This window comes from Enoplosus armatus, chromosome 20 (assembly GCF_043641665.1).
Source record: "Enoplosus armatus isolate fEnoArm2 chromosome 20, fEnoArm2.hap1, whole genome shotgun sequence".
In the NCBI taxonomy this organism is placed as follows: Eukaryota; Metazoa; Chordata; class Actinopteri; order Centrarchiformes; family Enoplosidae; genus Enoplosus; species Enoplosus armatus.
Window position 1 is genome coordinate 4,467,486 of NC_092199.1, and position 16,320 is coordinate 4,483,805.

A 16,320-nucleotide genomic window follows, 5' to 3' on the forward strand; every position below is an offset into this window, starting at 1 on the left:
GGGGCCGCGAAAGAGCTAAAATTCATGTTTAGTGGTTGCAACAGAAAGCAAACTGGTTTATTATATGGTGCTGAGTCACACACACACACACACACACACGTGTTGAATGTTACAGAGAGGAAGAGATAGAGCAGAAATTAAAGTTACAGGAAGAATGAAGGATATCATTTGCCATCTTTTGGCTGATGAAATAAAAGTCCACAACAATTTGGCTAAGCTCTTTAAAACGCCAAGCCACTGCATGTGTACACAAAGGAAACCTGATACCATGTGATAAGTTGGAAATGTCAGACCACACTTTTCTTTCTGCAAGTGTCTACGTTTGTGTACTGAGTGTACTGATGTGGCTACATCAAAGGCCATCTTTGCTGCGAGTTTGATGCTGTGGCTCAGCCTCTTGAATGCAGCTCATGTGTTTTGAATAAACTAGATTCACTTAAAGCACTCTGCCAGAGAGGCAGTGGAAATGAACTGCCGGTGTCACGGGGGAAAAAACGCTATCCCCCAGTGATGTTGTAGTTTAAGAAGGCTCTGTTACATATTATACTGCAAAAATTACAATCACAAATTTGAGTATCTTCAGACATCTTAATGCCGCAGACAGAAAAAAACAACAACTTTCAAGCTTGAATTTGATTTTAAAAAGCATGTAATGTCACAGAAGTAGGTATTTAAGGAAAAACATAAGAAAATATAGCCGTTCCAGTGCTTTGATTTGGAAATATCAGCTCTGCTCCAGTAGTTGTGATTGCCTTTGTCTGGGTTTGAGGATTTGATGTGCCGATGGTCCAGGCTTTCTAGCTTTTTCCACAAACATTTGTTTTGATATATCAAAATAAGCCACGTCAGTAATAGTATATGAAAACATCTGAGAACAGCCCAGGACAGAGTAAAGCACAATATTTGAAACACATTTGAAACTGAACTTCTTTGACCTGCAATTGTCTGTTCAGCCTTTGACACACAGTACGTATCAAGTAAAGGAGCGTCCTCTTGATAAAGAGACTGACATCAACGTTTTTTTGGTGCCCAAATTTTGATATTGCCACATATAATGTAAGATTTTGAAATAATATGGTAGAAAAGACAACAGACAACTTAATGATCACTTGTTTACAAAAAGAAAAGAAATTCTTTGTGTTTGTAGAACAATGTCATCCGCTTTTGTTAATTTCATAAGAAGGACGCAGCTGAATAGAGGGAGGGGAATGCAATCTTTTTATTTTATTTTATATGAACTTTTTTCTACTTCTTCTACACGTTCTACCTGCGAGCCAGTACCTCACTACAGCAGGTGTGCGTCTTCTTCACAATGAGGATCAGCAAGTTGTGACCTTTTGAGTGGTGGATGAGTTGGACGGCCACATTAAGTGCAGTAAATTGAACGTAAAATCGAATCTATTTCAACCAAATGTACAATTAAAGGTGAACTATTCCCGGACCAGCGACAGAAAACCAGATGTTTTTGAGTAAAGCCTTTTCTTTCAACTTGTCTGGCTGAAGGTTTTCTATCCACAAATAACTATATGAGTGCTTTGTAAATCCCAACATACGAGATTATACTGTTGGTTCAGTGTAGAGAACATTTTTCAGTGCCCAGTCTCATTAATTATTTTCAACTCTTTCCTTTAGTGTCTGTCTCGCACACAAACATAAATGCACACGCAGCTACACATACAGTATACATGGCACACATCAGGGATGGCCCCCTCCTTTTAACTAATTTGAAATGAAACCCAACCTCAAAAGGCAACAGTGGGACTTGGTGGAGACTAATGTTTTGAAAAAGGGGTGAGTCACACTCAAATCCATCGGAACTGCTCTCCATGGCTAATTAAAACAAACCAGTGGCCTGCAATCACGGATCCAGTTGGCGTAGCCCGTATAAACAGCCTGTTGCCTTAAAAAGAGAACCCATGATTCTTAGGACCAAAACAGTGGCACGTGTCCCAGGCGGGTTAGAGTGAGAGTGCCGGGCTGGACGACAGCACAAAGGCCACATCTGGGATCACTGTGTCATGAAAAACACTGGAGATGTCGAGATACCCACGCAAAAACAGGCGCCTGGAATATTACTCCAAACATCCATGTGAATATTCCATATTTGACTGGCTCCCACTCAGTTAAGTGTTTACCTCTGGAAACGTCTCTCAAGTGGCACGAAGACGTGACAGCGGATCTTGGCATCGCGCTTGATCCGTCTAAAATGGGCTAGCCGTCAACGTGACAGTAGGTGAAAACAAATATCCCTCAAATCTCATGTGAGGTTAAGTTTTCCCACATGGAAAAGAAAGACATTCCGGGAACTGTTGGCACCGGTTGAACCATCAAACCTGAGATTTGGGTAGTGATACTGTATACTGGCAAAGGATTGATTCCTCCTATCTCCTCCTCCTTCTACAGTTGGATTGAGTGTGTGTTGACTATGCCATGAACTTAATTGCCCATAGTCTGGCTTTTATGGAAATGAACATGAATTACTGCTGACCTTTTGTCTTTCCACAGTTTATTCATTTGTTGCTATTCTGTATGCATACCTGAAAATATTCATGCAAGCACAGAATATACACTGAAGGGAAAAAATATTCAAGGGTGCTCCCAGACACAGTATTGGCTTGTTCACAATCCTCCCCACTCAATTTGCTGTTTTTGGTCCAAGCTTTATTGAACTAACTCTGTATACCTGGCTCACACCCACTTCATCCTCTGCAACAATAACACAACTTTGCCAGGAAGTTCCTGTTCTCAGCGTTCAGGCACTGCCAATGTCGAGGGGAACAAGGCAAGGCCTCGGATTCTTTTCATGTACGTCGACGCGATGTTTGCAGATTTCATTTATTTTGAGAAGGAGGAGCGCCACATCCACTCCATTCGCAACATAGTGGAGTTTGTTGAGAGCTCGGCGGCCGGATGAGATATTAGTTTTGAAGAAGACTGTGTCTCAGTTTGGCGTGCCACACATGCTATTCACTTCCACATGTGACCTCGCAGCCAACAGAAATAAAACTCAGGGTTTTTAATTATTTTTTCTGTTCTTATCATTTTTAATTTATTTTACTTTGCCCACTGGCATTTCATCATCCGCGTGGTTCAAACACGCAGACAAAAAATAACACATATCAAACCGCACTGCGCAATATACAAGACCAGAGAGAAGGATAAGAATCACTTATCATGCCCATTCTGACATGTAAACAATCCGCTGTAGGTCAGTGGCTACAGCACTTGTGCTGTTACAGCACATATAAACACGCTTTGGATGATGAAAAAGGTGCTAACAGGGCCCTGGGCATGAACAGAGAGCACAAAAACTCAATGACAGATTTTTCATCTTTGCAGAGGGCAGGTCATGGACTTGTATGTAGTGTAAGATAAAGAATAAGATGGCGTATAAAGCTTTAAGAAGCACATAAATGCAAAAACAATTGGTCTTGGTCCAATCAAAAGCAAGAAAAAGTAGTATGAAAATGTTGCAGCAAAATATTGAGGCCTATGACCGAGTAACCAAAACTTTACTTTTTGTTTTTAAAGGACTAGTTCAACATTTTTGGAAATATGCTTGTTGGTTTCTTGCAGAGTTAGATGACAATGTTGTTTTTCCCGAAATGCCTATCCATGTTTCATAGGCCTGTCCACAGGTTTTTTTCTGCCTATGCCACTGTTGTCGGACTGTCAACCATTGTCTGAAACCCCTCCCCTCACACTTTTCCTGCACTGGAATTGGGGTTTTGGAAAACTGACAACTCCACATTCACGCCCACTTCAGGCGCAGTTGTGCAGTACAACCGAGTGCAACACAATGAATGCCTTCAAGGAGAGATTGTCTGAAAGTGTGCAATTATGCATCACATCTCACCCCTCCATATTGAGGGAATGCATAGAAGCACTTTTTCCCTTTAGATGTGTTTGGACCACACTTCATATGAATCATATCCTTTTTAAGCACACTGAGACATTTAAGGTGCTTTCAAACACAAAACCTGTGTTGCCTCAAATGAATGAAATGAATGCATTTGCCCGTTTAGTGCGGTTTGTTTGGACGGGTGTCAAAGCTGTCAAACGAACTCTGGTGTAATCCAAACAAAAATGTGGATCTCTGTGTGTCCTGCTTCTGTCAAACTCGCACGCTGAATATCTGTCTTATAATGTTACGGTACAAAACGCCTCCTTTTTTCCGGTACTATCTGTTCGCCACTATTCATGATATATGAGATCCAGATGCAGTCTTTGGTATTAATACTCATAATGATGTTTTCTTTGTGAAACCAGATGACATAAATAAACCCATGAGCTGCATGACTGGCTGTCACTAGACTAGAATTTGATTTCCCTATGTGGGTTCGTGCAGCATCATGTTTACTCCTCTTTGTTAATTTGTGCAAAGCCAGTGTGAACAGGAACAAGACCAGAACTAAAAGGCAACAATGCACCTTTATATACACCTATATACGTAGTTAGGCTCAGGAATTCGGATTAGAAAAAGGAATGGCCTGAATTAAAACAACTTAATTTGTAGAATATAAAGTTAAAAGCCATGCACGCTCTTTTTTAACTAGAGGTTATCTCAACTATGGTGCAAGGCCAGCTGGTGGGATGAGTAAGTGTCTTTAACATACATCTACTGTTATGTCCACTAAGATCACCTTTCTTCAATGGAGATCACCTGGATCTGCAGGTCTAATATGACACTTATGCAGATTATGCCTCCCAACTGCCCACTTTCCAGCCTGCTCAGTTCCTTCAGCTTACAAACAGAACCACAATCACTTTCTGAGGGAACAACCCCTCTGGGTGAAGCAAAGAGCAAAGCCAACCATGAAATCAACTGTATAAAAGGAAATTATATCTGCAGACCCACAAAGTGGGGAATGGCCTCATGATAAAGCGGCAAATGAAAAACGCAGATAGGTGCCATGGCAACGTGGCCCTTTGAGCAGCACAAACAAACAGCAGGAGCGGAAATGGAGAGGTTGGAGAGTGAATGCCAATTAAATTATTTTCTAATGCACTTTCTTACAATGTCAACAGACAGGCTGGCTTTGTTGGCACCGATGTGAGGAGTGAATTGATAATGTGCACGTCTCACCATTTGGGAAACGGATAAAGTGATGTGGAGGAGGGAAAGTCTAAACCAAAAAGAGGCGTGAGATCCTGTTTCCAGCTGTGCTTCAGACACATCTGGGAGCGCCGGGATCAGAACTTGTTAGCGGTGTGAGTGATGAGGAGACAGACCCGGCATGTCCAGATGATCAGGTAAAACCCAGGTCTTCAGTTTGCCATGTTGTTTTGGTTTTCTCCATGTTGGTCACAAAATACTTTAAAGCAATCTCCACATAATTATTACTTTTATGTGTCGGCGTGGGCAAATTCAGATTTGGGCCTCGTGCTCGTGTCCTGGAGGTAAGTAGATTTGTGTGTAAATATGGCGCTGAGCCTTTGAAGTACAAACAGAACTCTGGAGAAAAACCATGAAGGAGCCAAAGTTAATATACTTTAATGTGCCTCACTGTGAGATATCTCTTGCTTATCGGAAACCACCAGCTGACAAATGAATTTCAAATCATTTCTTTTTGGTCAAGAATGCTGGTTAATAACAGTGATTCGGAGTTTTGACGGCTCTTTTGTTTAGAAGGTCTTTCACTTCCCAACAATTTATCTGATGAAAGTTTTTCCAGTTTTGGAAAGAGGTTTTGTTTTCACTTCTGTGTTCTTTGTTTGCAAGTTATCTTAAAAAATAGGGGATAGATTTGGATAAAATCCAAAGTGCAGAAAGCCCTTACCTCAATGCATCAGCTAATTAGAGTGAGTGATGATGTAGATCTAGGATTTAGTCCATTAAACAATCGTTTCAGCTTTAATTATTTGGCTGCATTTAACAAACAAAAACCTTTGCATGGGCTAAAGCTTTAGGAGTAGTAGGAGTAAAGGATTAGGTTTACACAGGTTTATACAGAGGGCCTCATAAAGGCTCATTAACCATCTAAATATATAGTTCAGATAAAATGACATGATAAAAAATGGTGTTTATTTCTCAACCGATTGTCTTTCAAGTATATACTTGTTTTATGAGGTAAAAAACTTATATATATAAATGAGGAGAACGATACCACTCCCATGTCTGTACGGTAAATATTAAACTACAGCCAGTGGCTGGTTAGCTTAGCTTAGCATAAAGACTGGCAACAGGGGGAAACAACTAGCCTGGCTCTGTTCAACAGCTGGAATCCAGGGCCTGGCTAAGAAATGGTCCGGCACATCAACTCCCACCCCATCGTTTTTATACTTCAGTTTCTGTATTGATTAAACAGATGAGATGTAACACTTTGTTGAGACGTGTCTCCAGTCGGTGTGCTGCGCTGAGCTAAGCTTATCGGCTGCTGGCTCCAGCTTCACATTTACTGTGGTGTCACTCTTGGCAAGAAAGTGTGTATTTCATAAAATTGTTCTGTTAACATTACTACAGTTGCTAAAAAGAATCAACTGGCTGACTAATTTCAGTGGGTTCTCGTATGTTAGCGTCAGAGACATCCCAGTCTACAGCCACCTGTGCAGATGTGACTATAGTTACTCTACGTTGAGATTATACGACAGAAAGAGCTTTTGAATGGGACTCTGTGTGCGTCTGAAGTCTTGAAACTGGATGCTTAGCAGTGGTCGAGGGTCTGTTTGCCACCGTGTACCCCCACAAAGGTTTATCCCTCCACTTATCATTCCTTAGCCATCAGCAGCTCCACAGTGGAGCGACACCAGAGCCCTTTACCTAATACAGTGCACACATGGTGATGACAACAAGTGCTGATGAATAGGGCTGCAGGCCATGGAGATTAATGGACAACCCATTAAGACTGTAATTCATGTTGGATATGTTTGTTTTGACGATCTCGCTCAATTGATAAGTATTATACACGTTCATATAGTGGGACTATGACCTTCTGGTTGGTGTAGATATAGTAAACTCTCTATGTTTCCTACCATCTCAGTCCGGAGCTCCATGTTCAAAGGGCTTTAACGTGATGAAGACATTTTGGCCACCGCCGAAAAACAACATGTCAACATACACCTCTCTTCTCTGTCACTGTCTCTCTCTCTGTAAGAGTCTCAGCGAGTGTGGAGCCTTTCAGACTCCTCACACTGTGGCAGAGATCCAGAAGGACTGCTGGGACCATAAACTACTCTGGCTCAACTAAAAGGATAGATAACCCCGTCTTTTTATAGCATGCAGAAAGTCTGCTGAAGAATCAGAGCCAAGTAGAGGCATAAAGAGACGGAGACATGGAGTTTAACCTGAAGTTTGTCTCCGTCACCTCACACAGAGACAAAGTGAGAATGAGAAGAGACAGTTTGAAATAGAGGAAAGAGGATGAAGCACTTGGATGTCAGACAAAGCTTGAGTTCGATTGTTTAGTATTCAACAGGACTCTTCTTTGTTGGCAAGGCTGATGGGTGCTGAGCAGATTTGTAACACTCGCAATACTTCAATTTGCGGACCTTATGGGGTAATTTCCAGGTGTGCCTGTAAAAGTGCCTGTAAAACCCCAAATGTGATTTTGTGAAAGTCGGCATTCCCACCAGGAAAGGATCGAAGAATGCTTCAGGATCAGCAAGGGAGAAAGGCAGAGTTTGAATTGGTTTCATAATGATTTCCTGAGGAGATGGTGTCGCTTCATATGTCATACATGTGAAGCCACGCCATCTGAAGTGGCACATACGCATTTCCATCATTGGGGGATCAAGCTTTTCCAGTCGCGAGCTGTTTTGTCAGAACAAAAGAACAAAATAAGGGACATGCTGAGGTTTCATTTCTGTCCACGTTTCAAAGGTCATCATTAAAAAAACATTATTTATTATGAAAACTTAATGAGCGCCAGAGGAATTGCTTGGCGACTTGCCGTTTTCTCCCCCAGCCTTCTTTTAGAGCTCGAGCATCACTCTCGACCGTGGATTTGTTTGGTTTGACTTATTTACAATGGAAACTGCTGAAGGGCAAACTGTCTACACTGGGTGACAGAGAGAGGGGCGATGGGGGCGTCATGGGGTCAAAGCCCTGACACCATATAGGACCTAACACACACACACACACACACACACACACACACACACACACACACACACACACACACACACACTCCCTCTTTGACATAATGCATTTCCTCACTCTCACCATAACCCAGTGGTGGGATGTCTCCAAGTGCATTTACACAAGTACTGTACTTTTACTTGGGAACTTCCAAATCTAAATAACTACTTACACTATTACTTTACTCAATTACAGAGACAATTATTAAGTATTGTACTCCGCTTTGTTAATTTGACTTTACATTTTAAATTCAAGACGTGATTATCTTTAATATTTCAAGACATTGTTGTGGAATAAACTACCCAAGACTGTATAAATTAGCTCCACCTCGGCCAGCGACATCATTATTATACTGATTAAACATTAATGCATCTGTAATAATGAGCCAATATTACAATATATAATAATTTAACCCTGACAGAGGCCATTCTGCCTACATTATCAGTATGTTTAATCTAGGTACTTTCATTTTGCTGATAATACTTTATACATTTACTTACTTTTTAATTACAGAGCTTTGCAGTGGAGTATGTTTACATGATGGTAATGCCACATTTACTTAATCATTCTTCCACCCCCACCGTACCCTACCCTCGACCTGCATCAAATTTTAACTTTAACCCTAAAACCAAGTGTTAACCCTCAAACAGTGTAGTGAAGTCTGACCATTTTGTAACAATACAGATTTCAATACAAGCCGGTGTGACCTGACTTTTACATTTTGATATATGGGGAGAAGACGCCTCATTAAATCTCTCGCGTGTCACACGGATGACTGACTGGTCATCACCCCTCGCCGTGTGTGTCGCGCAAATACGCTGTGAATCAAAAATGTCGTACCTTGTTGACGATTTGACAATGCATCATCAGATTGATATTCATCAAGTAGATATCGCTCTAAAATAATTTAACAGACATCTGCGATACTGCACCCACAATATTGGACCCAGCTGGACCTGGACAAATCTGCCAATCATATTTTACAGCAGATACTGTAGGCAGACTTGTGGGGTCCTGACAAGGCTCTGAGACAAAGAATATAACTGGCACTGACGGTGGTTTGTAAGGAGGACCAGACTTCTCCTTTCACAGCATGACTCTTCTGGTCTGCCAGTGACATGGGAGATGAATGGCACTACTAGCTGGCCAGCGCTGGGTGTCAAAGACAAATGAGCGCAAAGCCCACCAATCAGAGACAAGACGCCCCTGTCGTCCATGGGGCGGTGGGGGAGTGAGTAATTTGCTACAGGTTTGAATATATCACCAGGATTGACGTGAATGTAAGTGGAGTCAAAGTGCAGAGATTGAGGTCTATATGGACTCCAGTGAGCTCATTGTGTATGTTCGACATGCCGTGGGAAGGAACGGGAACCATGTTTTTTTTTATTATTATTAAAAGGAAATTGAAGAACTCAACAAGTCCACCATTTTTAACGTAAAAGAATTGTCATGTAGAAACAGCTGAAAACAGGTAGCGGTACTTTGTGTTCCCAGGATTTTCATGACAAAGAACATGCACAACACGATACACGCAGATTAAGAATCACATAACGCAGCCTCAGCTTTACTTTCACAAACTTATACAAAGTCCTCGTAAAAGCTCGGCTTATGGGCACATAAATGAGGATGAGTCTTTGCGAGAGTACGGTCACATCCCACTCTGCAATGATGTGTATATTCCCGAGGACATTTATGACTCTCCGTAATGGATTGTGGCCCGTTAAAGATTCCCTAACTGTTCCTCTTTACTGCCAAGCAGATTTGCGTTTGGCACAGAGTTTTTCTCTTGAGAGCAGCACGGTTTCAATTAAGTGCTGCGACCAGTTTCGAGTGCCTCCTAACCTCGACATTTTCAGTATTCTTCATTTGCGACTTTATTTTTTTCACATTTGTTGAGTAATAGAAACCCCGCACCTCTCCTCTGCTTTTACTGATAATCGTCTCAGTATGAAATAATATTTATTCTGCATTGATTTGGAAACAGAAATGCTCCCCAATCCACACCACATTACTCAGAATATCTCTCACTCAAACAAAGACCTGTTCTATTCACTCATTTGCTCACTCACTCAAGTGCAAACACTAACAAAAATGCAGACCCCCACATGCATGCAAATACTGTACACTCATGCACATATACATAAGAAAAACATATATACACACTGAGTGCAAAGGCCATTCATCAGTTTGTTTATATCAATAATTTCACATAATTACAACTCTGTTTTGTCAGGGTCGGTGGAGCTGGAGAGTAACTGCTTGCTCTTGGCTCGGAGTTATATTTCTCATTCCAGGAGGGGGGGAGTGAGAAATGGAGGGTTCATGAATAATGCCTCTTGCCATTGGCGCAACAAGGACAAGATTAATCCCCTCGCACAAACACCAAGCCCTTTTTCTGATTAATTTCACATTTATAATTTAGTAATTGCACGATGAGGACAGTTGGATATACAGCTAATGAGATTTACAGATGCTCTTTGGACCCAGGTCTTGCTCAGCTGTAGATTCTCTTTGCATTGTGCATAAGTGAGTGCGCCTTCATTCAAAAATGTGCTTTTTTTTCTTGACAATTTGCAGCAGTACTAGCGGGGGCTTATTACAACAGCTAAATGCTGGAATTATTACAATGTTAAAGTATTTTGGTTATATAATAATATCATGATAATGTAAATATAATATTTTTTGCATTATTTTCTTAAAGAAAAAGTCTGGTGATATATAATATCCATAAATATTCCATGAAAAGATCTAAAGTTTTTTTGTCCTTCGATAACAAGAAGAATGAAAAACAAACAATTTGCTGTAGATTTGGCCAGTTCCAGTTTAGCAGGACAAATGTTTCCAGGCACAGTAACATTTTATAGTTCTGCTAAATGACAAGAAAGTTGTTTCTTGCTTTGTCAGATCAGCAGGAACTGGAACAAAAGCTGCTGAGTTTGTAGTGTCCACGTTCACATCATATATAGTCAGTCACTGTATGGAGAGGGAAAGATTCCCGTGTTTATGACTTGTGAGCATTCACCTCATCTGGCGACTGTTATGTTGGTAAATACTGTGCATTGACAATTTAACACTTTCTCAATGAAATCAGAGTTTTATTACCTTGAGCGATGGACTTTGGTTGACATGAGGCATCCATGTTTGTTTGGTTTCCAGGGTGCTTCCGTATTATTAAGTCGGAAAATTGGAACTTGGAAGAAAAATCTGTTCCCAAGTTCCCAGTTTTTACGACTTGGAACGCTGTTTAAAAGTCATATACTGGTAATCACGGTAACTCTGATACGACATGAACCTGACATTAACACTGTGCCGGGGAGAGCTATTCTAATTTCACTTCTCTTTTTTTATTCTGTTTAGTTCAACATCTATTGGACATCCAAAGTCAAACACTCATGCACATGTAAAAAAACAAAAAAAAACATGAATCATGTAAAAAAACATACCATCCATACATCTAAGTCAAGGCAGCGAGCATCGGAGCGCCAGCGTTTTTGGCACTGATTAGTCCCACATTCTTGTCAAAGCAGACGTGTTGTTTTTATTTTCATGCTCCAGCAGAAGACAGGGAAGCGAAGGGAGAGGCAGTTAAAACGACCATGACCAGAACCATACGCCGTAGCTGTGACTTTCATTGCCTCGCATATCATTTCAAAACTGTCCAAAAAGCACTTCTCTCTGGACACTTGAACCAATTGAGCGGGCTTTCATCTCCCGCTCTGCCTAACAACCCTTGTTGGTCCTGTCCAATCTGGATTTCATTCCCCTCTCTGTCTCTCACAGTGAATAATGCCTTTGTAGTCACTCCCTTCCCACCACACACACCCTTCATGTCCAATATTTAATATGTACCAAGTGACAAGCCAGGGAAGTAACCAAGAATGTTACACACTAGTTATTGGCCCAGAGAAAGGATATACAGGTCAAAGGATCGGACACTTTTCCGAGCTGTGGCCCAACATACGAGAAGTAATCATGTCTTTAATGGAGCTCAATAATGTGAAGAATGTCATCGTCAAATTCACAAGACTGTAACAAGAAACTCAGTTCAAACTATTACCCCAAAGGGACCCTGGTAGTGCCAAAGTGCATTTTTACCAGCAAGAAGTGAGAAAGCCAAACCTACTGACTCACAAATAGAGTGTGAAGCAGAAATGTGAAATCCATCACCTCATTGCCGAAGCCTCTGCGCAGGCTTACGGGTGAGCGGCATTAATGGTGGCATGTTCCCATCTCACACATCTGGTTCACATGATCAAACGGGCCATTGATTCTACTGTCTCCAAAAGAGGGCGCAAAATGGCCTGATAACTTGGCTTGGAGGTTAAAGGTACAATCGGTGGTATAAATGTAAATAAAAGTGTCTCCCTGCCACCAAAATCCAAAACACAAGCTTATGTATTGACTAAAAAGTTAGCAATGTTTGTTATGCAGGATTTAAACAGGCCTGTATTCTCATTTTGACCAGTTGACACAAACTGAATCACTGAATTGCTTAATTTTATTAGTGCATAATTTCAGAATGGTTTCCTAATAATGTCCAATATGTTTCCTGGTAATAACTATGTAAATATATGCTAGTAATCATAGAAATTATACTGTTAAATTGGTACTTTTCCAATTATTTATTCTAATCAATTATCAGCATAACCTAGAGAGTCTTTCCGTCAGTGCACAGCAGGTCAGCCGAACATGCAAAAATATGAGGACCTGCGATCATACATTTCCTCATATATGGAAAATAAAGTTTCCAATAATAAATGAATAATTCATGAATATTTACACGGGTTTGAATTATGTGTTAAGTACCAAATTACTTCCAGGAAACATCCTAGGAACCCAAAATTCTTATTTTCCATCATCAGTACGAAATCTACATTTATACAAGTAAATTCAACTCTATAGAAAGTTGAACCAGGAAGCTGAATGTTTACAGTTTGGCTAATCATTTTAACATTCACCTCCATCTTTTCTCCCATTTCTCTTTTCTTGATAACAACCTGTCTGATTGTTTGACTGTATTCCAACATCGCAGCAATTAACTTGGTGAGTACAATCTTATCAGGATTGATAGAAACTCTGGCCAAAACTATAAAAATAGGACCTAAGTTCAGCCTGGACAGACAGGACGAAGGATAAAAAGCCAGAGCCATGCACATTGTTTGGAGATGCCACTCGTCAGCAAATACTTAAGCCTAATTAAAAGGAATGCTGTGTTCAGGTTTGTGTGGGAGTAAAGCATGAGAGAGCCAGACAGACTGAGAAAGACAGCAAAGGAGACAGAGAGATTAGAACTTTCCAGGAAACTCGCTGGTAATGATTGGTAACTAGCTTACATCTGTAAACACATCTGTGGACATCACTTTCCTGCTCTGGACCGGCCTGCATGAGAAAAAAATACCACATCTAATGGGGATGCAGAACATGGTCAGGGGCGGGAGTGATTTAGAGGAATCGGCCTGTGATAGCTTGTCCTCATTGACTTCTTTTGTGACTCAGTCCCCTGCTGAATGAGTGCACATTTTTAGGAGAAGACACATCATTAGCCTAACGTGGGGATGGCTACGCGCCACCGCATAGGACGAGAATACGTCAGGGCATGATGGACCACACATGTTGCTCCTGACCTACAGTGCACAGCGTGTAGAGCAGCAGCAGCAGCAACCCTTTTGTCTTCGCATTTCTACTTCCCTCCACATCTCCGAATGCCCTTCCCCAATGCCCTTTGCAGCAGACAAAAACTAATGGGATTCAGAGAACAACTGCAGCAGCCATGATAGACAGAGATTTATATAGAGGGATGAGTGGGGAGAGTGATGGAGTTGTCTACCGTAGATCCAGTCCCCACATCTGTCCAGTTCTACTTGGCAGCACTTCTGAGCAATTCTGCTGGGAGGGAGATATGCAGGTGTTTTATTTTTTTCCCCCACAAAGAGATGCATCAAGCTAAGCCGAGCCAAGCAGCAGACGGACGGCAGTGTCAGATGCATGAAAAGAAAAATGTTTAGTTCAGGCCCAAGCTGTGCATTTGGGAGAGACGAGTTTTCAGCAAAGTGTTTAAACAAAGTGGCTGTTTTGCATTTTTTGGCAAACCAGCCCATCCTCTTTGTTTTGCCTCCACAGAGAAACTGAGTCACCTGAAGCCCTTGGGAACGGAGAAAAAAAACTTTTTTGCATAATTGAAATACACAAACTATACTTGCTGAAAATACACTTCAACATCGATGTGTTTGTTCAACAAGTCCTCCAACCTAAATGACACAACAGGTTGTCAGTGTCTGACAACTGGCCCATGCTGATCATCAGGCCAACTGTGTTGACATATATGATCCGCATTTTTTTTATCTGCCACCTTGATAGTTAAAACTATTTAGCTGAGGTTAGGGAGCGATCACGGTCATGGTTAGAAAGAAACCAATAAAGAATGCTGGGAGCACACTGGATGTGAACGCTGGTCTTGGATGTCAAACACTGTTGTAAGCCCTCAGTTTGTGCCTAGTGCAAATTCACATCCATTTGTCTTTCCATTGCGCTGCCTCTAAAATTCACTTTGCGTTTGGATTGAGCACTACAGTCATTATTCAGTTGTCAAGAAAATGTAAAGATCAAAACTGCAAAGGAAAAATATTCCTATGGAAAACACATTTCTTTGTGTCTGCAAATGCTGGACTAGATTGTTCTTATTTTTCCCAGCACTTCACACCCTCACTAAGCATGCTACTTATCGTACAGCATCTCCAAAACACAGACTAGCTTTGTTCTTTAACAATGCTTCCTGCCCACTAAATCCAGAGGCCGCGACCCAGCGAGATGCTCTCCTCCACCCTCTGTTTTCCAGCTGCGTTATAATGGGAAGTCATGTTACTGCCTCATGCATGTACCTGGCTCGGCCGCGGGAGAGGAAGCAGGAAATGCTCGCCATAGCAGGGCTGCTTTGTACCCTATGGGAGATAATGGGCGCCGTGCGGAGAGGCAGGGATGTGCCCCGGGCCATGTTCCACATCAGCACGTTGCACCCCATCCACACTGTCTGGACAGGAAGCAGCCTTTCCTGTCATCCCCCTCATCACTGTGTCCCTGCCCTAATAATCGTGCAAATACAGTCTTCTGATTCAAGGCTGGTGTATTTCTGTTGCATCATTTCGAGCTCTGACAAAGTAATTTGTTGCGAGAGGAACGGGTGTGTGAGGTGATAAAGAATCGAATAATGATATGCTAATCAGCAGGAGATGGACAGGACTGTAATTAACCAATAAAACAGGCCAGGGTTTCATTGTGTCTCTCACCCGTGTCACACACACGAAAACACAGACGTGTAATGAATCACAAATTCAGTTTGTATTCTGCAGATTACGCCTCGACCTGATGCCGTTCTCGCAGAGAGCGCTGCAACAGATTTGTCACACAGAGCTGTCAAACGGGTGTAATCCATGCACTGATCTCATCAGTGTTACAACAACAACAAACAAATCCAATGAAGAAAACAGCTGCATCCCAGACGGCCTGCGCGTGTTGCGTGCAGGGAGAGATGAAACTCCATTAGTGCTGAGTATAAACAAACACAGGTGATATCAATGCAAATGTTTTTATCAGACCACAAGATCTGGATCACTTGAAAGATCTATGATAATAATGGCTGTCTCACTGTCTCGTCTGCTGTGCACGTACACATGATCGTCTCTCAAAATCTTTACCGGGTAATTTTCTCTTTTGTCTTTTCTGATCATTTGATTTTTAAGCTGTTGACAGTTTTATTCTTGAATGTTTTAATAAATGTAATGTCTCGTCTAAACAAAGCTGCTGGGTAATTGCTCATTTACTGCTTCTACTGATTCTCTCACGCTGCTTTTTTTTAGTTTTGTCTTTACTCTCAGGGGAACTCACCGTTTGCTGAAAGTGGATCAAGCTGTAATCATCTCATGGAGGTGTTAGCTAATGTGTTAGCAAACAGTTGCCTATTTACATCACAGACACGGAGCAACAGTAGAACTCATTTGGAGTCATGTTTCTGGCCGCCTGATGAATGCAAGTTCAATATTCACTCTCCTTTAAGCTCTGTTTTGGTCTCCTCCAACTCCTCGGGGAAACATCTGGCTCTTTAGCAGCTAAATGTTTCACTATGTTCATCAGCTAGTTGCTAACTTTGTTGTTCGGAGCTCGGCAGCCAGTGCACAGTTGGTTTTTAGAGGTTTTTACTGAAAACAGCTGCCTGCTGCTGCTGAGGGGAACTGCAGAGTCTAATGAAC